Source organism: Ursus maritimus, unplaced genomic scaffold, assembly GCF_017311325.1.
Source record: "Ursus maritimus isolate PB19 unplaced genomic scaffold, ASM1731132v1 scaffold_26, whole genome shotgun sequence".
NCBI lineage: Eukaryota > Metazoa > Chordata > Mammalia > Carnivora > Ursidae > Ursus > Ursus maritimus.
In genome coordinates, this window is record NW_024425119.1 from 10,172,708 (window position 1) to 10,197,708 (window position 25,001).

A 25,001-nucleotide genomic window follows, 5' to 3' on the forward strand; every position below is an offset into this window, starting at 1 on the left:
CTAATGTTTAATGTTTACTCTCTGAGCAGTTTGCTCAGAAAGTAAAACGATTTATGCATGCTTTGATTCCTAGTAATTGACAAGAGTTAATATTCCCATCCAGTTCTTGTAATTTCAGATACCATGCATTTTGGGGCACCTGGGTGGCTCAGTCGTTAAGCCTTCGGCTCAGGTCATGATCTGATCTCAGGGCCCTGGGATCGAGCCCCACATCCAGCTCCCTGCTCAGGGGGGAGTCTGCTTCTCCCTCTCCCACTCCCCCTGCTTGTGTTCCCTCTTTCTCTGGCTATCTCCCTCTGTGTCAAATAAATAAAACCTTAAAAAAAAAAAAAACCGGGCATTTCTCCACATGTTGATATACAGGCATGGGGCATGCTTCCTTCCTAAAGACATGTTAGGAGGATGAGAAAAAAAATTCTAAGAACAAGGAGAAGCTACACCAAAAAGCCATCAAGGATGATGGGATGGTTTGACTAGTGGTTCTCAAATTTGAAAGTATATCAGAATCACTGAGAGGGCTGGTTAAAATACTTTTTTGGGGCCTCACCATGAGTTTCTGATTCCGAAAGTCTAGGTGGGGGGGGGATGGGGCGGGCTATAATTTGCATTTCTGTAAGAAGTTCCCAGGTGGTGCTGATGCAACTGGTCCAAGGGCCATACTTTGGAAACCACGTTAGTAGAAATTAAATATAAAAACACCTTTTACCTTATCTTACACACTCCCAAGCCCTTGGTGAATTATTAAGTTGCAATATGGCTACGCAATGCTTCTCTGAGATGCATGAAGCTACCTGCATCTCCGGATTGCTTGTTAAGTAAAGAGAGGTTTTTCCTTATTACTCCAGACTTACTAATGTGAATTTCAGAGGGGTAAATACAGAGAACTGCATTTTAAACAAGGCTTTGTGTATGTAGATGGAATCTTGGGATCCACTAGGTAAAGTGTCACACTTTTTAGAGACTGAGAGAAATTCACAATCTGTGTAATCCTGTCCATGATACAATGTATCGAGGCCCCAGAAGGAATGAAAACCAGGAGACTCATTTGGGATGCTTTCTTTGTAGAACGGATTTATTGGAGCCTATCCAAGGAAGTTCTAAGAAATTATATTTTGGGTTTCTTTTCATCTAATCTTCAAAAAAAATTAGATAATATTAGTATGTTATAATCTGCTGTAATGTAGGGTTTTTTTTTGTATATCATTGAACAAAATGACCTGTGGCTTTATAACCATGTTGAATTGAAACCACCATCCATCCTACTGAATGGGGCTTAAGGGACGTGGTGTTTCTATTTCTGGCTACCTATTAGCATAAGTCACAAGCATTTAAAACCACTGATACCAGGGCCCCACTTCAGTATCACTCCTGGGAAGGACAGGGGGAGGGTCTCAGCATCTTTACTTTTTACAAACCCCTCAAGTGATCTCTAGTCAGGGTTGTGAACAATTCCTTTGGCTGCTCTTGTTGAACAATACATTGGTATCAGTTCTGGAACTAGGAATTTCTCTCCTGAATTTGCTTAATTTTTCTTCTGTGTAACAGACAGAATAATTCTTGCCAGATCTATATTTCCTTCTTCAACTCTTGCAGTGTTGCAGACCCTGCGACAATTTCAGTTAGTGAATTTGATTTCTGCTACAGAGGAGTAGAGGCTATAGCGTGAGTCTTCTTGCACATCTTTAAGAAAATAAGCCACCTGTCTTCTGTCAGCAGTGGCTTTCATGCTATTTTGATCTGACTGAAAGTCTTTGATGAACTAACTTGCAAGGTATCTTTATCCCCAACTCTGTCGCAGCTAGGGAGTCTAGGTTTCTGAAACACCTGCCAAGTGTTTATATGTAATGAACACTTATGGCCACAAGGTGGCGGGCCAGATCCACTTAATCACAGTGCAGTCCATCGCCAAAGACGGAGGCTATCATTTTCCCATTTGTCACTAATAAGAGTTCCACCTTACTGTAATCAAAGGCCATATAATCTTAGGACTAGACAGAAATATGAGAGATCATCTTGTTCATTTACTGTCAACTTTTTAAAAAAACTTTTCCCAAAGGAGGGAGATGCATTACACACTTTTAATTGTTATTCCAACTCTGGTATTTCTTTCAGAATCTAGATAAATACTAACACTTTATTTCAAACACATGGAAATGTTTCTGCTGAAAAAATTAACAGTGATGTGTATCTAAGAACTCAATTGCTGAAGGAAATAGAGGCCTAGTTAAAAGAAATCATGTCACATAAATTTGTTCCTTCATTTGTTTTCTTTGAGCTACCGAAGAGGTAGAAAAAAGTGGAAGACCAAATAAACATTTATAAGGGGAAAAGGCAAAATGCTTTGTTTCAACTCTGATTTTTACACTTCTGAATGTATGTGCCTCTGTAAAAGGTGAAGTTTTATCTGTAGACTATCGTGGCAATTCAAAAAGTGGGTGCTAATTTAAATTCTTTTAAATTTAGTCTCTTGAACTGATCTTGCCCTCATTTCCTCCACTTGTAGAGGGTTAGAAGCTCATGAAGAACTTCCCGTGCTGAGATGGCTAGCAGAGGGCGAGGCAGGGAAAGAAGGGAAAGGAAGAAGAAATAAGTATTTTTAGCATCTTTTTCCCAAACGTATTCTATTCCTTGTTTGTTCAGAGATTAAGCTTTCATATAAGGATAAAAAGACCAGAAACACATTTTGGTATTGCCTTAAAAAAGAAAAAAAAGGCAAACAACATAAACATGAAAAAATAAAAAGACTTCTGGGGCGCCTGGGTGGCACAGCGGTTAAGCGTCTGCCTTCGGCTCAGGGCGTGATCCCGGCGTTATGGGATCGAGCCCCACATCAGGCTCTTCCGCTATGAGCCTGCTTCTTCCTCTCCCACTCCCCCTGCTTGTGTTCCCTCTCTCGCTGGCTGTCTCTCTCTCTGTCAAATAAATAAATAAATAAATCTTTAATAAATAAATAAATAAATAAACAAACAAACAAATAAATAAATAAAAAGACTTCTGCAGCCAGGAAATATATACCTAAGTAACATTGTTTATAATGCCCAAATCTAAAGAGATCACATATACACATTTGTAGCCCTCTGCTTATCTCTCCACAGCATACTTCATATGTCAATTGCCTTCTCACTAATTAATCTTAAACCACGGCGGTCTTGCATCTGTTTCTGGAACTATGCTAAGCAATTTCCTGTCTCAGGGCTCTGCACATGCTGGTATGTTTTGCGGAATTGCCCCTACCTTAGCTTGCTGTATGTCCTGCTCATTCTTACACATTGTGTTAGCTTAATTATTGCCATCTCTGGTCACCCAGTTAGTGACTGTCCCTTCCTTCCGCTATTGCTCTGAAGCTCAAACCCTTTCTTGTTTCATTTATAACACTGATTGGAACGTGGGTTGTTTTTTTTTTCATTTTTTTGCCTTTAACTTAAATTTTGTAATTTCTTTTTTTTTTAAATCTTTATTTACTGTCTTCCAACAAGACAGAGGCCATGTCTGTTTTTCATTCATCCATTTTGTCACTTGACTATTTAATTTATGGCTACTAAGTGTCAGGTACTATGCTGATAAGCAAGCAGTAAACATTCATTAAGTAACAGTATCTCTTTAGAAGGAATGCCCCCTTTTAAAATTTTCTATATGTGAATTGAGAAGCAAACAGTAAGAGTTTGCACTCTTGAATATAACTTAAGCAGATAATTTCACTGGAATCTCAACAGGAAAGAAATTTAATAGATATGCCTGTTGAATAAGATGAATATTTGAAAAAGGGGAACAATTACTTGGCCTAATGACATGTATATGTGGAACACGTACCACAGAACCAGATACATCGTAGCCTGGAAACAAAATAAGCTAGCATACAACATAGATTTAACAAACATAGTGATGAGTTGAAATTTGGTGAAATGAGACAAAGCCAGTCCATTTGGGATCAAAATTAGGGGGATTTTCCAAACTTAACATACGATTATAATGACCTTTCTTTTCATTACAGTTGTGTGAATCTCATCTGACAAAGGATAACAATGAGTGGTTTGAAAATCACATTTGTGGTCTCTGGGCCACAGATGAATTTTCCAGTTCATCCACATGTTCAGGCCTTCAAAACTTTGAAAGTGAGTCTCGGGGGCACTCACCTAATTATTTCTAAATTGTTCAAGAAGCTCAGGAATTCTGGAATGCCTGACTAGCCAGGTGAGCCGTTGCCAAAGATTTTCCCTGTTACTTTATTCCTGTTGTTTTTGCCGTGGCTTGTCACTTAGCTTTTAGTATAATTTAACAAGATCCAAAGATATGTATTTAGTAACATGCGTCTAAAATAGGCTTCTTCTGGACCAATGGCCAAAGATAGGCAGGGGAATACAGGACAGCTAACATAGTCAAAGAACATCTATTATATAGCAAGCAAGCTTGGTACTAAAAAGAGGCACCTCTGTAACCAATCTCTAGGCATATGAGTTCTAAGAACCCCAGCTACTATGAAGATTTCCGGAGAATTCCTTTGTCCATCCGGGCAAAAGACTCTACAGGCATGACCTGCTCTCTGGAGGTGAGACCAGTTCAGCTCCCCCGTTTCTTGTCTTTCTTGTTTGGTAGAGCTGTCATGGGTTCTGATGTTGATAGTTGCTCTACCATCTCTCTATCCTTCTAGCATTACTGCAATACAACTTGTGTAAGAAAGCTTTGATTTTAATGTTGTCCATTTCAAGTGACTTAATTTGCTTCCACTAAAGTTGTGAAATCACATAGTCTTGTAAAGCAATCTACTGTAGGAGTTTCTTGTGTTTCATTTATCCATCTTGGAAAGTGACCCTGGAGGCTCTGTGACTTAACATCGACTATGTACATGCAATTAGACACCCTGATCAAGGCTCTGGAATAGTAAGTATACAGGCAGAGAGGAGTGTTTAGGTACTGAGGGGTCTGCCAGCTGGGCCCATCCTTCTGTGGTGGCCACACCGGTATAGTTGAGGTTATGCACGTAGGTTCCAAAGCCAGGCTGCTTGTGTTCAAATCCCAGCTCCTCCACTTACTAGCTGTAAAACTTTGGGCAAAATATACACGCTTTCTGCATTTCGGTGTTCCCTCTGACAAATGGGGCTAGCTAGGGCATCTATTTCATAGAGTAGTTATGCGGGTTAAATATTTTACTGCATGAAAAGTGTTTGTCACTTGGAAAATACACAACGAATATCACTTTTTGTATTATATATTCCATTTTTAATTGGGTCTTTTTGCTACATCTTCTCTTTCTTAAAACCTTCTGCTTCATGCTAAATTTCTTTGCTTAGCTTCACCATTATAATTTGCTTTAGAAGAAAATTACCAAGGGTGAGGCTTCAAGGTGTTCTAGGATGTGCATTTCTACTTTCTGAGTGTCTTTTCCCCCTTAGGTTTATTGCTCAGATTCAGGTCATGATCCTGTTGTGTCCTACGACTTGCTCAGTAGAGAATCCTTTGAACATGTTCTCTGCACCCAGGGACCAATGGAGAAAATTTTCTGTTGTGGAAAAGAATTAAAAAAAAAATTTTTTTAATAGAGACAGAGGGAGAAAGCGTGAGGGAGGTGAGGGAGTGGTGAGGGGCCAAGGCCTATAGTCTGAAAGGGTGACCATCTCAGAACCTCTAGTCAATGGAAGCAATGAGAAAATGGAGAAAAGTGATGATTTTAAGTCCTTGCTCAACTCTCCATTCTGACACGTCCTCTGAAGCGTTGACCGTCGTATTTGCAGATGCATTTGGAATGTCAACGCTTGTGCTGATCTTCTTTTACTAGGTGCAGAATAAGTTTACAATTGTATGTTTTACGGTGACATTAACAAAATCATCCGTAAGTATGAACTAAAACACATCACAGAAAGTCTTTTTCGGGGCGCCTGGGTGGCTCAGTCAGTTAAGCATCTGCTTTCGGCTCAGGGTGTGATTCCAGGGTCCTGGGATCGAGCCCCACATCGGGCTCCTCCGCTGGGAGCCTGCTTTTTCCTCTCCCACTCCCCCTGCTTGTGTTCCCTCTCTCGCTGGCTGTCTCTCTCTCCGTCAAATAAATAAATAAAATCTTTAAAAAAAAAAAAAAGTCTTTTTCACCGAACACCTCATGTTCGGACATCAACAAGAAAACACTTTCAATCCTTCCTCTCACAAACCAACCAAAACATTATCCACTCCACTATCTAGTGGATAGTGGACCTTTACTCAAAATCAAATGAAGGATATGGAACAACGTGCTTTTACTTTTCTTATCAGTGCTTGGCAGGGTTGAATAACAATGTCACAGAGCGAAACATCCCCCCAGGAAAAGCTACGTGCCCGTCTAGATGCTATCATACGGCACATTGGTCTATTAGGAATTCTCATGGGAAGAGGTTTTATAAACCAGAGCTGAGAAGAACATGATTTCAAAATACAGTGTTTCCATGGTGATTTTGATAAACATGTGATTCACTAATCATTACTGTAAGTACGTGGGGCTAAAATAAGGTGTTAATACCTCATGCAAGAGCTTCAAAGAGCTCGCCCGCTGCTGTGGCTCTTTGCAGAAAACCACCGCTCTGGGGGAGCTGTTGGTGGACCTCAGTTTTCTCACACTGAAGAGCCAAAGAATTGTGACAAATAAGTCACTTCTTGGTGGCCAAAGGTTCAGGCAATTTACTAAGGATCAGGGAAATGCTTCTGAACTCCCCTAGACAGGAGATTTAGGGGAAAACCTCGGTTTCATAAAACTTTGTAGTTTATGATTTTGCTATTAAAACTTGAGCATTTAAAAAAAAAAAAAAAGACATACAAATGCCTGAAGGAAGACCAGGGAACAACTTCAGGACTGAAAACTAGAAATTAATTATTCAATTAGTAACTACCCCTCAGACTTACAAACCAGCATTTGTAACCAAATCCCCCATTCACTCACTATCAGTCAGTTTATGGGGTTTCAAGCCCCAGAAACCAGAAACAAAGCCAGAAATAAAGATGATGAAAAAGGACTGATTACCAAGACACGCAATTACATGGAAGGAAACCATGCTCTTTCAATGAAGTTTTAATCTCATTGATTTAATTGAAATATAACCCCCAGTGATAGTTAATGCTGACTGATGTTCACCGCGTGCCTGGTTCTGTGTTAAGCATTTGCATGCGTTAGCTCATATGACCTTTGTCACGATACAAAGAGGTGGATCCCCTCGCTCCCTATATTTTACATATGAAGACACTGAGAATTAAACATTAACATGCTCAAGTTTACCAACCTAGTAAATTGCAAAAGTTCATTGTCTAAGAAAGGTTTGTTGCACTCCAGGTTGATAAGCACACAGAAACACAATACGCATAATTACATTAAAATCCAATTTCTTTTCGCCTCAATTATCCCAGTAATTTTGTAGCTCTCTGGTTGAATTTAGCTGTATAACTAAACATGCACGTATTACATGTGTATTAATTATTTAATCATTAGTTGCTGTACATTTACTTGTCTATGTACTATCGACCTGTTCTCATTGAGCCAAAATATAAACTTTGGCGTATAATGAAACTCTGGCTATAACCGAAATAGTTTTAGGAGTGTTGACATGCTTTTATTATGTGCCTTAGTTCCCAGTTTCTTTCTTCCCATGTGTTCTGTCCTTTAAGGAGCGTATGCTTACTTTAAAAATAATCAACCTTCCGTTTCTGTGTATTAGAATTTTGTGATACTGTTCACCTTATTATTGCCTTGCCGTTGAGTGGGCCAATTTTGTGATTTCCTTAGATTTTATTTGCAGTTAACTTTTTTTTTTTGTCTGAATTGTACGTTGCTCTGTCTTTCAGTTCTGTGTGTGTGTGTGTGTGTCTACGAGCCTGCGAGGAGGAAGCTCTGACTGGAAAGACTAAGTGCAAAGTTGTCACTATTGTCTGAATGAAGAAACGGGAAGGAATTTTCCATTCAATACAGATGAGCCTTATGTTCACAATGTTCCGGTAAACATAAAATTACCAAGGGGGTAAAATTATGGCAACGTATGGTATCTCTTTTTTAAGAGCTCAGTCCAGTGGAAAAACTAATAAACATACACCAGTCATAAGGCGTTGTAGTAACACGATGTCGATGAGGTGTGCGCGACATGTAGTCATTTGAGTGTTCAAATCATCCCTCGTGCCTCACCTTGACTGTTTCATCCAGCCTGCTGTTGAAATCCTCTAGCGCAGTTCTGCAGTTCAGTGATTGTATTCTTTAGCTCAGGGACTTCTGTTTGGTACTTTCTTCTATTTCTCTTTGTATTTTTTATATATTTTTTTACATTTGTATTTTTTGATTTATATTCAGTTAGCCAAGGTATAGTACATCATTAGTTTTTGATATAATGTTCAACGATCCATTAGTTGAGTGTATCACCTATCAGGGTGGTGATACACTCATCCTATCACGTGCCCTCTTTAATCTCTTTGTAGAAGTTCTCCTGTGTTCATCCGTTCTTTCCCAAGTGTGGTGAGTGTCTTTATGACCATAACCTTGAAGTTTTTATCGCTTAGATTACTTTTCTCTATTCCATTAAGGTCTTTTCTGAAGTTTTATTTGTTCTTTTATTTGGGACATGCTCCTGTTTCCTCACTTCGTGTGATTCTGTGCTTGTTCCCATCTATTAGGTGAAACAACGACCTCTCCCAGCCTTGAAAGAGTGGTCTTGGGTAGGAGCCGAATCTCACTGTTCAACCTTGCCCTAGCTCTTGACCGTCTCTCGAACCTCTGTGATTGTCTAAGCCACTTGATTTTTTCTTCTTCTTCTTTTTGGAGGAGGTGATCAAACCATTTTATTGAGGGTCTTCGGGAAAGGTCGAAGGGGAGGAGGACAGGGAGGTCCGATGTCCTTGGCCCGGCTGGAACCTTCCCAGCGTCACAGTCCCCGAAAGCCGCAGCTTGATTTATTCTTCATAGGTCCCTGTTGTTGAAGATGTGCCAAGACCTGCCCGTGTTCCAAGGGGAGGGATCTCTTTTTAGCAGCTAGTTTCGGGCCGATTGGAAGACAGACCACTTTTTGGTTCTTTCTCTGAAGGAATTGTTCTATATGCAGCTGTGGACCTGGTGTGTCTGTGGGAGGAGGTGAGGTCAGGATGCCACCAGCTTTAACTGCTTCCTGACTGCTTCAGAATTAATGTAGGAAGCCATCTGTGGCCTGTTGCGAAAAGCCTTTCATGCCATCTCCTAAGTTGGATTTGTCCTATCGGCTCTGATATCCAAAAAGTATATTTGGTGGTTTTTGATAAAGATTACAGTTAGTGACTTTAATATGAATACATTCTCATTTCAGATAAAAGTACAGAAAAACAGAAGAAAAATTAGAAATGATCTATATCCTGTATGCTCTGTCCTTGGCCTTTTTTTTTTTTTTAAAGATTTTATTTATTTATTTAACAGAGAGAGACAGCCAGTGAGAGAGGGAACACAAGCAGGGGGAGTGGGAGAGGAAGAAGCAGGCTCACAGCAGAGGAGCCTGATGTGGGGCTCGATCCCAGAACACTGGGATCACGCCCTGAGCCGAAGGCAGACGCTTAAGGACTGAGCCACCCAGGCGCCCCTGTCCTTGGCCTTTTAAATATAGCTGGTACACTCACAGAAGAAAGCTTTGGGTATTACACGTAGTCATCAAGGTTAACTCCTAGACCAGTTACCCCTGCTATTATTTCTTTAATGTTCAGATTTCATACGGTAGCTATAATAGTAAGGCCTCTCTGTATTTTGGGGATTCACTGGACCTTTCTTGTGTACTCTTCCTGTCAGAATGGAAGGGGTCATATTAAAATACTTATCAACTGGTATAGAAATGGATATTGGCATGCTGTATCATTCAATAGACAAATTAAAAATTTATTTTCCCTTTTATTCTGCAATTACATGTTATGAATGGAATATGGAAAGAACGTGTCATTTATCAAATCATTTGTAGACTGTACAATTTTTTTAAAGAAAATGTTGATGCAAGTTTTTCTTTTTTGTTTTCCTTTTCTTCCCTGCATCTAGCTGTATTTCACATGTGTGTGACAGAATTGAAATAGTGAACTGGATTAAAGTCTATCTTCAAGGCCGTTAAATTGAGACTCATCAGCTGTTTATATTTCCCATAATAATTTTCTACACATTTCTGCTGAGCTAATAACAACTGCATTTGAAATTTGTTTAGCCCTTATCATACTGATATTTTTATATTTCTAGTGTCATTCAAGTCATCAGAACAATTTATTGAAATGCCACTTAGTCAGCTAATATAATTCTTTTAAAAACTTCTTATCCGAGTAGGTTTGCAAACTTCATAGCTCAGTTAATTAAAAAACTAAAAAGTTTACTCTTTTTCACAATTGTCATCAAAAACACAATTTTTATATAATTTTATTACATAATTTAATAGATTTTTACATGTTAGACTTGATGTAGTATTTTGCTTCTTTAAAATTTATCATACTTATATTTTGCTTCATTTTCCTATTTTCCTCTCAATCTATTTCAGTAAGCCTAAGATATGTTGTTTTTCACATTTTGACATCTCTGAAATCAGGATACCTCTTAAAATATATGGAGTCTTATAATCACTGTGGGTCAGAAGCCATATGCTCTGTCTTTGTAATTGTGTGCTGACCTTCATCATTGCTAGTGATACTGTCCTTCAAATAAATTATGTACATTGGTTGTCCTGCATATTTTTGTCAACAGACTGCTTAAGCACCATTCAAGAGTGGAATATAAAACCTCTCTTTTTCTATAAAATTTTTACAGACAACTTTGACAAAAGTTTCACTGATCAAGTCATTATTAGCATAAAGCCTGAATAATGAGCATCAGAAGCTAGAAGAAAATCTTTACAGACAGTAGAGGGCACTCTTTTAAGAAATGCTACAAGATTCTTGTTCTTAGTAACACAGAGGACAATACTGTGTTGAGAACAATTCGGATGACAATAAATACATTTCATTTACTTAACTGGCAGTAATCAGCTAGTCTAAGATTTTATTTTATGTATGTTTAATTGTATGAAATGAATTATGATATTTAAATATATTTTCTTATTGAAGATGCAAATTTCTTTTATTTGAAACACTAGCTTTACTAGAACATCACTATTGTTCTGTTACAATGGAAGACTTTAACACTTTCATACTTGAAAATAATTTTGAGTTCCATGTGCATCACTAATTATCAGGTATAAATTCATATACAGAAAGGCATACATGACCGAGAATGTATACGCTATTATCCTTGCCATAAAGTAAGCATATCTTCAAGTATGGGGCCATTAGCATCAGCAAACCAGTGGAGAAAGTTCTAAAGTGGGCATACAGAGGGAGAAATGGGAGTTGCTAACATCTCTTACATTGGACAATTGATTCAGTTCTTGATGCCAAATCCTGAGGCCTTTACTATATAAAATATTTCCAGAAAGAAAAAAAAATATAGTAAAACTATGCAAAAGGAAAAAAAGGTATTAAATTGAACAAAGGACAATAACAATAGTTCATGCTCTCTCATTTAATACCTAGAAGAACTCTTTGATAAAGGTACTCTTTTTCTCCTCGTTTTACAAATATGGAAATGAATTACGGAGGTCAGCTGGACCAAGACTATACAGGTATCAAATGCACAAATGGAATTAATATCTTGCCTTATCTGATACCAAAGCTGTGCTCTTAATCACAACATCAGAACACTTCCAAGAAAGAGAGAGCTTGGAACCAGTGTAGAAAATCTTAAAAAAATTCAGATTTCTTTCATTTATTGACAAATAACCTTGAAAAAACTTGAAAAGAAAATGTATGAAATCATTTCACACTTGATTTTCTACAAAGAACAAATAATGAGTCTCCTCCCACATGTATCGCATATACGAGGTGAGTGGGTGTCTTGAGGGCTGCGGCAGTGCCTTGTGGCCAGGAAAGGCTGTTTACTCTGAATTCTGCTGGGCAGAGGCGTGGGACTGTATCACGGTGGCTATGATGAGCTCCTTGACCCAATGACTTTCTTTGTGGTTTCATCCAAACTCAGAGGAGGTGCCACTGCTCTGTCTTTGTGGCTCTCATCTCTTTGGAAATGAAGAAGGTGTCAGTCTTCATGTTTTGTACCAGCCAGCTTTTGGGATTCCTTATTGTATAGACCTTGTCCATCACGCTCAGATTCCCTAGGACTCAAACTTCTACCCTGAGTCTCAGTCTATTTCTTTGGTGGTGAATTCAGCTGTCAGCCTGAAAGGAAACACCCCCATCTCCTCAACCTCTCTCTTGAGTCTGTGTCAAGTTCCAAGGTCGTGATAACTTTCTGCTTTCCTTTTTAGACAGTCTTATTCTGATCTCTCTGAATGGGGCTGGAAGCTAAGAAAGGGTGAGCAAAGGCAAAAGCACTGCTGGTTTGTTTTGGCCCCCATCCAAAGCCCTTGTCGTAATCTGTACGTTTCCTATTGAAGATCCCATCCTAGGTCTGCACATAGAAGAAGAGAAAGTCAGAGGCATCTGCTCTCATTTTGCATTGTCCCAAACTTTCCTACTTAACCTAGATAAGGCTTGGCTATCAATTTATCAGTTAACTTTTATTTTTTTTAAGATTTTATTTATTTATTTGACAGAGAGAGAGACAGCCAGCGAGAGGGGAACACAAGCAGGGGAAGTGGCCGAGGAAGAGGCAGGCTCCCAGTGGAGGAGCCTGATGTGGGGCTCGATCCCATAACGCCGGAATCACGCCCTGAGCCGAAGGCAGACGCCTAACCGCTGTGCCACCCAGGCGCCCCTCTTGTGGTCACTCTTAACCGGAGTGATAACAACACAGACAATGACATTAAAGTGATAATGATCACCCACATCCAGTCCTCCACACCTCAGTTTGGGGTCTCTTTTCCTCCTTAAGTTTTATCTTCTGTTTCTCGGCCAGGTGCACTGCTTTGACTCCTAGTATATTTTTCAGTTGCTTCTTGTTCTTTTCATCAGAAATGCTGTTCCCTTCACCTCATCCTCATAAGACCTACACAGGCATTACATGTTTCAAGCAGCAACGACTCTGCAATTGGAAGTACTCTGTACTGTACAGTGTGATTTGTCAGCCATACATGTTGGACACAGTGTATTGAATGCATTGAGTGTATTGAACTAATGCATAATGTCTGAAGAATGATAGGTTAATTGATCCCAAATGACTATTTAGTAGAATTTCTAAAAATTTCAACAGTGCGTTTTATCATAATTCAGACAATTCAGTTAAAGTTTAATCTCCAAACTAATTATAACTAATCACCACCTCTGTCCTATGAGCCCCAACACATATATGTAATATATAATATATTTAAATATATATTAAATATAAGTATATATGATATTTTTGATCATTTATTAGTTGCCGGGTACTACATTAATACTTTCTATGTTTATATATTGAATCATCCAATAAACTATTCAGTTTAATTTTACATTTCTCATATGATGGAAATCAATCTTTTTTTTTTAAAGGTTTTATTTATTTGAGAGAGAGAGAGAGTTTAGCATTTAAATCTGTGAGCACTGTAAAGTAGATTTCCCTCCATGTAGATTACCGTCCTGTGTCTTTGCGGATGCTATCATCCAGTCTCCTTGAAGGCCTGGTTAGAACAAAGAGTGGAGGAAGGAAGGATTCATTCCTCTCCTGCCTGCCTGTTTGAGGTAGACCATTAGTCTTCTTTTACCCTTAGTCTGAGATTTACATTATTGGCTCCCCTGGTGTGTATATCTTCATACTTGGACTGGAACTACACCCACTGGCTCTCCTGGGTCTCCAGCTTGTAGATGGCAGATCATAACAAGATCTTAGATGGATCTCATTTCTCTAGCTTGCTGGTCTCAAGTTCTATAATTGCATGAGTCAATTCCCATCCTATTGGTTCTATCTTATTGGTTATGTTTTTCTGGAGAACACTGAATAGTACAGATTTTGGTACCAAGAATGGTTCTAGAGGAAGAGGATTTTAAGATGCATTTTCTTGAATTGGTTTTGGGGTTACTGGAATTGGTTCTGTAACCTGATTAGGTTTAAAGATGCCTAGAGAGTATTTTTAGTAACAAGGAGAGCACTGATAGTCCCTGGCATGATCAGGTGACAGAGATACGCCAAATATCTGCATTGGCTATTTCTAAGCAACCACTTAGAAGAATCAAGGAGCTGAGTAACTGTGTATATGATACTTTCAAGCACTTTGGGAAACTAATGATTATAATGATGTTGACTGGTTGCTCCTAATGTCACTGGATAAAGTGATAAAAGAAAAAGATAAGCCCAGGGGGTCCAAATTTTGAGCTCAAGATCTGGGTTGCCACTCCCACCAGACCAAGGCCATACCGCATCAGGGAGACTGTGGGACAATGGCAAGCAAAAATGCCACACAATTTCCTACTGTTCTGAATGTGGCTTTTTCTTGATTGGACATTCTGTAGGTCTTTGTTTCCCAAAGCATTTATACAGTAATTTTAGCTAGGATCATTTTCAATATTTTTATGGGGGAAACAAGGGCCTGGAACTTCCTAGTTTGCCATTTTGTTGACATCACTCCAACTCTCTCCAATTTTTTTGTGTTATTACCTTACATTAAAAGTATTTTTATGGTTGTGGAGAGAGAAGCTTGTTAACTTGGTAGATGTCTTGGTGAATCTAGCTCATGTCAGATGATGCCTGCCACTCCCATTCCCTCTATAAACATATGAATCTGCAGGAAACCAGGAGTCCTTTCCTGTTGTGCAATCTGTAGTGCTCAGCCCAAGCTCATCTTTCTTTGGTCTGACCAAAGTCTGTAGCACCATGTGTTATCCTTAGTTTTCTTGTGCCTTGCTTCATGAGTCATTTGTGGTGTTTGTCCAATGAATTAGTAGACAGTTTTTTCCCATCATGGGACATAAACTNNTCTTTCCCAAGAAAATGGCCTTTTGGAAGTGGAGCAAATTCTGTCCAGCAATTTTGGTGTGAGAGGCATCTTCTTTTAAAGGAACAATGGTGGGGCATTCAGCCTAAATAGGATAGTCAGTGATAAAAGGATAATGGGAATTATGTCGGGGGACTACAAAATCCTGGTGTAGAAGATCTACTGAAAATAAAATTGAGATAATAAATACGTTTCAAATCTCAGCTACTGAAGCAGTTGGAAGAATCAATTACTACCAGCTCCACCCTAGAGACAAACTAGTCTTTACAGAAACAAATATGTCTCAAGGGAAGGAAATACTGCAAAAGAGACCTTTGAAATTTATTTTGGGCCTTCATTTGAGACTGAAAAACAAATGGGGAGCAAGAATAACATGAAGATGAAGCTTTGAGGAGTGCCTAGGTGGCTCAGTTGGTTAAGCATCTGCCTTCGACTCAGGTCATGATCCTGGGGTCCTGGGATGGAGCCCTGCTCAGCAGCCCTGCTCAGCAGGGAGTTTGCTTCTTCCTTTCCCTCTGCCCCTCTCTCTCACTCTCTCTCAAAAATAAATACATAAAATATATTTTTTTAAGATTTTATTTATTTATTTGACAGAAAGAGACACAGCGAGAGAGAATACAAGTAGGTGGAGTAGGAGAGGGACAGGCAGGCTTTCTGCCGAGCAGGGAGCCCGATGTGGGGCTCAATAAAGAGATACAGCGAGAGAGAACACAAGTAGGTGGAGTGGGAGAGGGACAGGCAGGCTTTCTGCCAAGCAGGGAGCCCGATGTGGGGCTCAATCCCAGGGCCCTGGGATCATGACCTGAGCCTAAGGCAGACACTTAGCAACTCAGCCACCCAGGTGCCCCAAATAAATAAAAGATTTTTTTTTTTTTTTAAAGTAGAGGCTTCTTAAGCAGCGAGAGAGAACACAAGTAGGTGGAGTGGGAGAGGGACAGGCAGGCTTTCTGCCAAGCAGGGAGCCCGATGTGGGGCTCAATCCCAGGGCCCTGGGATCATGACCTGAGCCTAAGGCAGACACTTAGCAACTCAGCCACCCAGGTGCCCCAAATAAATAAAAGATTTTTTTTTTTTTTTAAAGTAGAGGCTTCTTAAGATGTGGCTTCCTCACAAAACTACATAGCTTTTTTTCTAGAAAAAGAGATTGAGAAAAAACGTATTGTGGGATATCTATCTATCTATCTATCCGAGATAAGTGATTCTGTAAGAACTATGGAAAACTGTGACTCCGAGGTACCTGGGGATGATTTCACTTTTGCACTTAGAATCATTCATTCTCATTCTCCAGTATCCACCCTAAGTACTTTATGGGCCGCTGAACACTCAGAGAGGACCCAAAAGATAACGCTGAAGTTCTTGTTTGAACTTCTGCATCTTTTTTTTTTTATTAAAGATTTTATTTATTTATTGGACAGAGATAGAGACAGCCAGCGAGATAAGAATTGTTCCATTAATTGAGATATATTCTTTCACTATATTCATAGTTACATAAAATTTTGTTATTATTTTAGTGGTTATCCTGAAAATCCCAACATGTGTCCTTGGCATATTAATGTCCAATATAAATAGTTGTTTTACCTCTTCTTAGACATTGTGATAAACTTAGGGCCTTTTAACTCCCACTTATCCCCCTTTCAGTTTAATTGCTACACTTACAGTGTACTTAAAAAAAAAAACACTTTATTTATTTGAGAGAGAGAGAGAGCATGCAAGTGGGGGGAGGGGCAGAGAGATAGAGAGAGAGACAAAATTTCAAGCAGGCTCCACGCTCAGCACGGAGCCTGATGCAGGGCTCAATCTCATGACCTTAAGATCATGACCAGAGTCAAAATCAAGAGTTGGACGCTTAACTGACCGAGACACCCAGGCGCCCCCTCTTATAGTGTACTTCAATTTTACACAATTTTAAACGAAAAACATTAATATTATGGTTTTATATAATCACTGTTTCAACTTATACCCACATTTATCTATTTCATTGCCCTTTATCCTGAATCTTCGAGGTTCCATTTAGAATAATTTTCTTACACCTGAAGAACACATTATAGTTTATATCCTTAGTGCAGACCCAAGGTAATAATTTCTTTTTTCTCTATCTTTAATTACTTTCATTTCCTCTGTGAAATATGATTATGTACCCATACGATTCTTACATGTTTAGAATATTTCCTCTGGGAGTAGAATTTTAGCATGGCGCTTGTCTTTCAGTAAGTATGTAGCTTTCATTTTTTTTTCTTTTTATTTATTTATTATTTATTGTTTTTAAAAATTATTTATCTGAGGTCAAGAGGATGAGTTGGGAGGAGGGGCATAGGGAGAGGGAGAAGCAGACTCCCTGAGCAGGGAGCCCATTGTGGGACTCCATCTGGGACCCTGGGATCAAGACCTGAGCTGAAGGCAGATGCTTAACCAACTGAGCCACCCAGGTGCCCTCTTTGCCTTTAAAAGTTAGCTGCCAACCGCTCAATAGAAGGTAAATTCTATTTTTCTCTGACTGCCTTTCAACCTTTTCCTGTCTTTGGTTTTCAGCAATTTACGTGATACACATAACTTTGTTTTCACTTTGTTCACATTCCAGGGGTTCATGAGGCTTTGTCAATATGTAATTTGAGGTCTTCTGTCAGTTCTGGAATTTTCTCTCTTTCACTCTAGATTATAGGTAAACTGATTTACAAAAGCTAATTTTGAGGCAATAGACCTTTAGGAGACATTACCTTAGCAAACTCATTATATATATATATATTTTTTTACATGCTTTTCGTGAAGGAGTTCAGTGATGATCTGTATATACAAGTTTAGTTGAAAGCATAGTGTGTGGATGAGGTGAGAGCATCTCAACTGGGGAAAACTTTTAGGTGTGCTTTGTTGAAGATTACTCAAAGTGGAGTTCAGCCTCAGTAAGGAAGGGTGTTGTAATTGTGAACGTGCCTTCCCAAGAGCACCATGTAGAAATCGTCAGCATGTATGCCACAAATTTACCATCGCAGATGTAGGTTGAAGTCTCTACTAAAGGCAGTAACAGAACTTGAATACAGTGCAAAAAGAGCAACAATATAAAGAAACAGCCACATGTTGTAGGAGAACTAAAAATAAAGGAGATCTATGTTCTTTAGGCTTGTTAGAGTCTACTAGGGGAAAAATCCCCTCTATTAATCTTTTTTTTTTCATATTCAGAGAATAATTAGTATAAAAATGTCACTGCTCATGAACAGCTATTATGATATTTGATTCTTGAAAGTTCTTTTTCTTACTTGTTCCTTTCTGAAAGATACATCCAGGGGAGAAAAAAATGTAAATCTGCTTGTATAAGCAGATCTGACTATTTAGAACAAAAGCAATATTCTTACAATTTGGTTTAATATGATTTATTGTTCTGGGCTTAGCATAGCATAATGATTATGCTAATGATCTCTAGAGTAAGAATATCATGGCTTAAATCTTGTTTCTAATTCTTACTAGCTACATAATCTTGGAAAAATTTCTCATCCTCTCTGGGCCTCAGTGTATTAATATGACAACAGTAATGATATCTCATAGGATTATTGGGGCAGTACATGCTTTAATATATGTAATAACTCAAGTATTACTAGGAATATTAGAAGCAATCAATAAACATTAGCTATTTTTTATGTGCCAATTGTGACAAGATTCCCTTTTGTTTGTATGTCTTATGTGATTTCTGCTCCCTCCCCATTTATTTACTAAGGTCTGAAATTTTTATATATTAGTATATATGTCTATATGCAAATATATTTAAATTTTAAAAAAATCACATAAACATTTTAAGTCCATTTTAATATTTTCAGTTTGATCTTCACTTATAATATGTTGAGTTGAGCATGCTTGAAAGCACACAAGATATTAAAAAGTCTATAATTATATAAGAAAATATGGAAATGAATATCATGCCATACACTTCCAATTCTTCCTTGCCATTTGTCTTGATAAGACTGGAGCTCAGTACTTCAGAACAGTTTCCTTGTTGCCAAGATTTTATTTTTCAGCAGAAATAAAATATCAGTTTTCTTCAGAGAGACCAGTTACCTTGACAAACAAAAAATACATGCATGAAGATAACTTTGTCACCATGTTTGTTCAATGTACTATAATTTTTGTGTTATTATTTTCAATTATGCTCCCTAATTTTGAGTTATATGAAACTTTTTTTCTGATAACTATGCCATAGTTAAATAACTTTGATGTTAGATTTATTAATTGCATATATGCATCTAGATTGAAGCAGTTTATATGGGATGTCAAGATTCCCATTGCAATCTGATACATACCTCTGCTTTGCTATATTATCTTGCAGTGTGTAGTGCCATTTTGCATCGCGCTTTCCTCTGTCATCAGAATCCTTTCTAGACAACGAACTGAAATTCATAAAATTTGCAAAGGAAAATATATTTTAAGACTCTTATTTTCAAACAGTGTTGCAAATAAAATAAAAATCTAACATTTCTTCAGTACAACTTATCCATTCATTTTTTATTATTAACTGGGGAATGAATTGTAAATTATCATTGGCAAGTAACTGCTCTTCAAGTATGAACTTTTCCTTATGGCACATACTTATGAGTTAATGACTGGTGCTTTGATCATTCTAAGTTTCTACATCTGATTGATGCCATTCTAAGCGGTTAGTAAACCTGGACAGTCAGCACATAATGACCTAAGCTGTATTTGAAGCAAACACCTGTGACATAGCACATGTCCAATCAGCCACAAAGTACTATTTATTTTATCACTACATTGCTTCATATATCTGTTCCCTTTTTCACCGTACTGTAATCTTTTTCCTACTCAGATTTTCATTATTTTTGTATCGAGCTATTATAATATTCTACACTGTTTCTATCTCTACCTTTAGTGCTTCCTTGTCACTATTTTCTTCAAAACGCCTCTAGAGTTTCCACCGCCAGTGCACAGCTTGAGTTAGGCTACCTTTTCAACCATCTGCAGAAACTAGCAATTGTTTATATGCTAAAATTCAAATGCACTAAAACGAAAAGTTTACAAAATTGTATCATTTTTCTTCACAGCTCCATTTTGAACTATCTTCAGAAATGAAACCTTTAACCCACATCATTTCACATTGATGTGCTTTGTTTTATTTTGAAGGATCGGGCACGCTTGAATTTAAAAAAATAATAATAAAAATAAGAGTGAATGGAACATTCCTAGTTTAAATTTATTTTAGTGTGAATGGCTTATGGTTTCTTCTAACAGATTTTGGAGACTTCACACAAATTATAGAGAAAATCTTCCTGCATGATTGCTTTACCACGATTTGATTCCAGTCCAATCACAAAAACATGAAATTTGCTGGATATGGGGCTTCAACTTAGTCAGGTGCAGACCCATGTTACCATGACTTTAAGTTGTCTGGACCATATTACTCCAGCTTGAGTCCCAAATGCATTTCTGGACATATGGGAATCAATGTAATAAATATGGCTGGGTCATTCCCTCATCAGACCACTTAGACGATTAAAGTATTTTTCCTATGCCAATTTAATGGTTAAAGAAGAAAGTATCATCATCAACTTTCCATTCCCTCAAACTTGCATCTTTCATATTTGTTTCCTAAACTGGATTATTACATATTTTATTTTATTTATTTTATTTATTTTTTAAGATTTTATTTATCTGACAGAGAGAGAGACAGCCAGCGAGAGAGGGAACACAAGCAAGGGGAGTGTGAGAGGAAGAAGCAGGCTCCCAGCAGAGGAGCCCGAGGGGACCCTGGGATCACACCCTGAGCTGAAGGCAGACTCCTAACGACTGAGCCACTCAGGTGCCCAGAATTATTACATATTTTAAACATATTCTCCTGTGAAGGATCCTGCTAGTCACTGATGTGATGTTAGTTGAATACAGACCTACAACTTTTCTTTCTTGTTTAAAATGAGAAGCCAAATAATTAAGCTAAATCTTATTAATTGAAAGAGCAAGCCACACTTAAATAAATTTTCTACCAATTGCATTCTTGTTCCTTTACAAAGTTGCCCCTCTGTTTCTGCCACATGTTTATTCATGCCTGGTTTATTGATATACTAAAGCCTAAATATCAAGGAAGATCTTCCTTCTGATTGGTAATTCACAGATAAGATTAGCTATTTGACACAGGGAAATACTTCTGCTGGTTCAACTGCTTCTCTCTTCTCACAATAAAACAGAAGAAAAAGCTGTGTTTTTTAGGATATTTCACCAATTTATTTTATTTATTTCAGTCACAAGTTAGTATTCCATACCTAAATTATATTGATGTTTCATAACTTTTCCAGGATATGCTGATCAAAATAGTATGTGTAATTGTTACAAAGCACAGCTTGGACCTCACAATAAAATAGTCTTCTATACTTAGTGATAATTTTAAAACAGGCAGGAAACAACAAATGTTGGAGAGGATGTGGAGAAAGGGGATCCCTCTTACACTGTTGGTGGGAATGCAAGTTGGTATAGCCACTTTGGAAAACAGTGTGGAGGTCCCTTAAAAAGTTAAAAACTGAGCTACCCTATGATCCAGCCATTGCACTACTGGGTGTTTACCCCAAAGATACAGACGTAGTAAAGAGAAGGGCCATATGCACCCCAATGTTCATAGCAGCATTGTCCACAATAGCTAAATCGTGGAAGGAGCCAAGATGCCCTTCAACAGATGACTGGATTAAGAAGATGTGGTCCATATATACAATGGAATATTAACCATCAGAAAGAACGATTACCCAACATTTGCAGCAACATGGACGGGACTGGAGGAGATAATGCTAAGTAAAATAAGTCAAGCAGAGAAAGAAAATTATCATATGGTTTCTCTCATTTATGGAACAAGAGAACTAGGAAGATCGGTAGGAGAAGGAAGGGAAGAGTGAAGGGGGGGTAAACAGAAGGGGGAATGAACCATGAGAGACTATGGACTCTGGGAAACAAACTGAGGGCTTCAGAGGGGAGGGGGGTGGGGGAATGGGATAGGCCGGTGATGGGTATTAAGGAGGGCACGTACTGCATGGTGCACTGGGTGTTATATGCAAGTAATGAATCATGGAACACTACATCAAAAACTAGGGATGTACTGTATGGTAACTAACATAATATAATAAAAAATTATTATAAAAATACAGGCTTTAACAAGTACAATATCTTAGATGAATACCCATCAGAATCCTAGTTATACTTTATTTTGATATTTACTACCCTATGTCTGTCATACCCAAATACTTCTTCATTTCTAGAATATAATGTTTTTGTTTTTAAATTATTTTCTCTTTTACATAAGTAATACATGAATTTGTTTATTTTACAAAAGAAGTAAGTGTATCCACTCTAAGGAGCAGAAAGAGTACCTTTCATAGTCCCTACAATACCACTACCTTCAGCAAAGACAATTACTGTAAATAGCTTTGTGTATATCATTCTGATTGTTTTCAAATTATTTACATGCCTAAATACACTTTAATACTTCCATCTTCCATATTAACAGGCTATTGCTTGCTTTCATATTAATCATTGTTTCCACATTAACAGATTATTGTATGTCTTTCTGATTTCTTTGCGTGAATTTATATGTGTGTATGTGTTTGTATGTATGCATGTATACTTCATCCTTATTTTTTAAAAAATAAGCTTGATAATTTCATACATCAAATGCGTATGAGAAAAAAATGTGTATGAGAGTATTCACTGTCCATGTATTAACCCAAGCCTATTGTTAAATATCTGTCATTTTGAAGAGCCTACTGTATTATATACTAAATATATATATGCCATAGGTATGAGCATGCATGTGATTTTATTATTAGGTTGCTTTTTCTTACTTTGATTTATTTATTTTATACCAGTGCTATAATGTTTCTTATAGCTTAATAGCTTTATAGACTATTTTGATATCCGACAAGGCTAGATCCCTACCTCTCTTGTCAGTATATTTCAATTTTTGTTGTGTTAATTTCACACATTTTTACTTCTATGTATAATTTTAATTAATTTATTTACTATGAAAATATACTTGCATTGGAATCATATAAATCTTAGATGAATTTAGAAGACTATTATCATCTTCACACTATTAATCTTCCTACCAAGGAAAATTTAGTATATACTCAATTCATTAATGTCTTTCTTTATGCCTTTTAATAAAGTATTATAATCTCATATACATTATTAGGTATATGAATTTTTTTAATTAAAAATATTCACTAAGTACCTATAAGGTGTTAACACAGTATTTGGAAGCAAAGGATAAAATGTAGAGCAAATACAGACATGAGCTGTGTTCTAATGGAGCTACCAATCCAGTGGGAAAGACAGACATTGAATAAATAGCCACACAGATATACAGCTAAGACTATGAAAGATGCTACAAATGGTGGTACATAAGATACTATACTAGAGAAAGCTAGCTTACTTATAAAATTATAAAGGAAAATTTATTTTCTGTGACAATTGATTACTCTAGGATTTAGTTACTCCAAAAATCAGTATAAGTAAGGGTGCATAGGGTAAAAGGAACAGTTAATGCATGTGCTCTGTAGCCGGGATCCTGGAAAAAGTTACAATTCACATCAATCTTCCCAGAGAAGTCCTGATTCATGCTCGTCGTCCCAGAGTAATTATCAACAGCATCTACCGCATTCTTAAAATTATCTTTGTCTTTTTTTTTTTTTAATTATCCTTGTCTTTACCATGGTAACTTTAATAATGAGTCATTCAATGAACTAAAAGACAGCAACTGTGGCTGGAGCCTAGAGAGTGAGAAAGTACATGGTACTAGCCGGGGTAGAGATCCATGGACCGAATAAGAAAGGACTTTATAAACCACGTTAAGGATTTTTAGATTATACTGAATTTAGAGTATTAAGAAGCTAACAGTAAAAGTATGGTGAGTTTATAAAATTTATATTTTGCAGAGGCTACTCTGGAAATTGATTAGAAGTCGTGAGTGAATGTAATTAGATCACTTGGAGGCTTGGAGAGTAGAAAGAGAGAGGAAGGGAGAGAGAGAGAAATGGAGGGAGAGAGAGAGAAAATGAGGGAGAAGGAGATTGCCTTGGATTAAATGGGTAATAATGCAATTGTAGAGAAGTGTATTAATTCACTAAGTTGAGATAATTTGTGGCAGTTAGAAACAGAGATGACTCCTAGGTTTGTTTCATTAGACATCAAGCACCAAGAAAGACAATAATATTAAAATATCTGATTTTTTCCTTGATGTTGGTAGGGATCCAGGTTGGGAAGATAGTCTGTTTGGAAATATAGTGTGCTAGTTGTTTTTAAGATATCTCAGAAGAAATGTTAGTAAGAGACTGAAAATGAGGACCTAGATATTGGACCTTAGTCCTCGCTTGTATATAGTAACACTACATTAACTTTGTATCTGGCTTCCTTATTGAAGTGTTCTTTTATGCTGATTTTTTCTTTTTTTTTATGTTTGGTTGCCACTGTATAGTAGTACATCACTAGTTTTTTATGTAGTTTTCAACGATTAATTAGTTGTGTATAACACCCAGTGCTTATCACAACATGTGCCCTCCTTAGTACCCAACACCCTGTTACCCCATTTCCCCACCTCCCTCCCCTCTGAAACCCTCAGTTTGTTTCCTGAGGTCCATAGTCTCTCATGGTTCATCTCCCTCTGTGATTTCTTCCCCGTCAGATTTCCCTCCCTTCCCCTGTGGTCCTCTGTGCTATTGCTTATGTTCCACATAGGAGTGAAACCATATGATAATTGTCTTTCTCTGCTAGACTTACTTCACAGCATAATCCCCTCCAGTTCTATCCATGTCGATGCAAATAGATGTCTTGTCATATCTGGGTAAGAATGCACATCATCTTCAGGTAATTTCAGTAATTTGTAATATTTGTATTATATCTAAATAGTTTTTTCTTTTTCTTTTTTTAAGATTTTATTTATTTGACAGAGAGAGAGACAGCCAGTGAGAGAGGGAACAGAGGCAGGGGGAGTGGGAGAGGAAGAAGCAGGTTCCCAGCAGAAGAGCCTGATGTGGGGCTCGGTCCCAGAACTCTGGGATCACGCCCTGAGCCGAAGGCAGATGCTTAATGACTGAGCCACCCAGGCGCCCCTAAATAGGTTTTTCTGTATGTTTGCTTTTTCTT

The 25,001-nt window shown here is 37.7% G+C and overlaps 1 long non-coding RNA gene across 2 annotated transcripts in view; it reads left to right on the top strand.

Annotated features, from left to right (window-relative positions):
• Positions 1-2,966: 2,966 nt before the first annotated feature.
• Positions 2,967-25,001, top strand: part of LOC121105398 — a 47,044-nt gene continuing 25,009 nt past the window's right edge. The window contains exons 1-3 of one of the 2 annotated variants that reach the window (XR_005837858.1): positions 2,967-4,191; positions 4,447-4,546; positions 19,928-20,054. This is a non-coding gene — a long non-coding RNA (uncharacterized LOC121105398). Of the gene's footprint in view, positions 4,192-4,446; positions 4,547-19,927; positions 20,055-25,001 lie in introns of those variants that run through there. The other variant, XR_005837857.1, reaches the window with a different exon arrangement.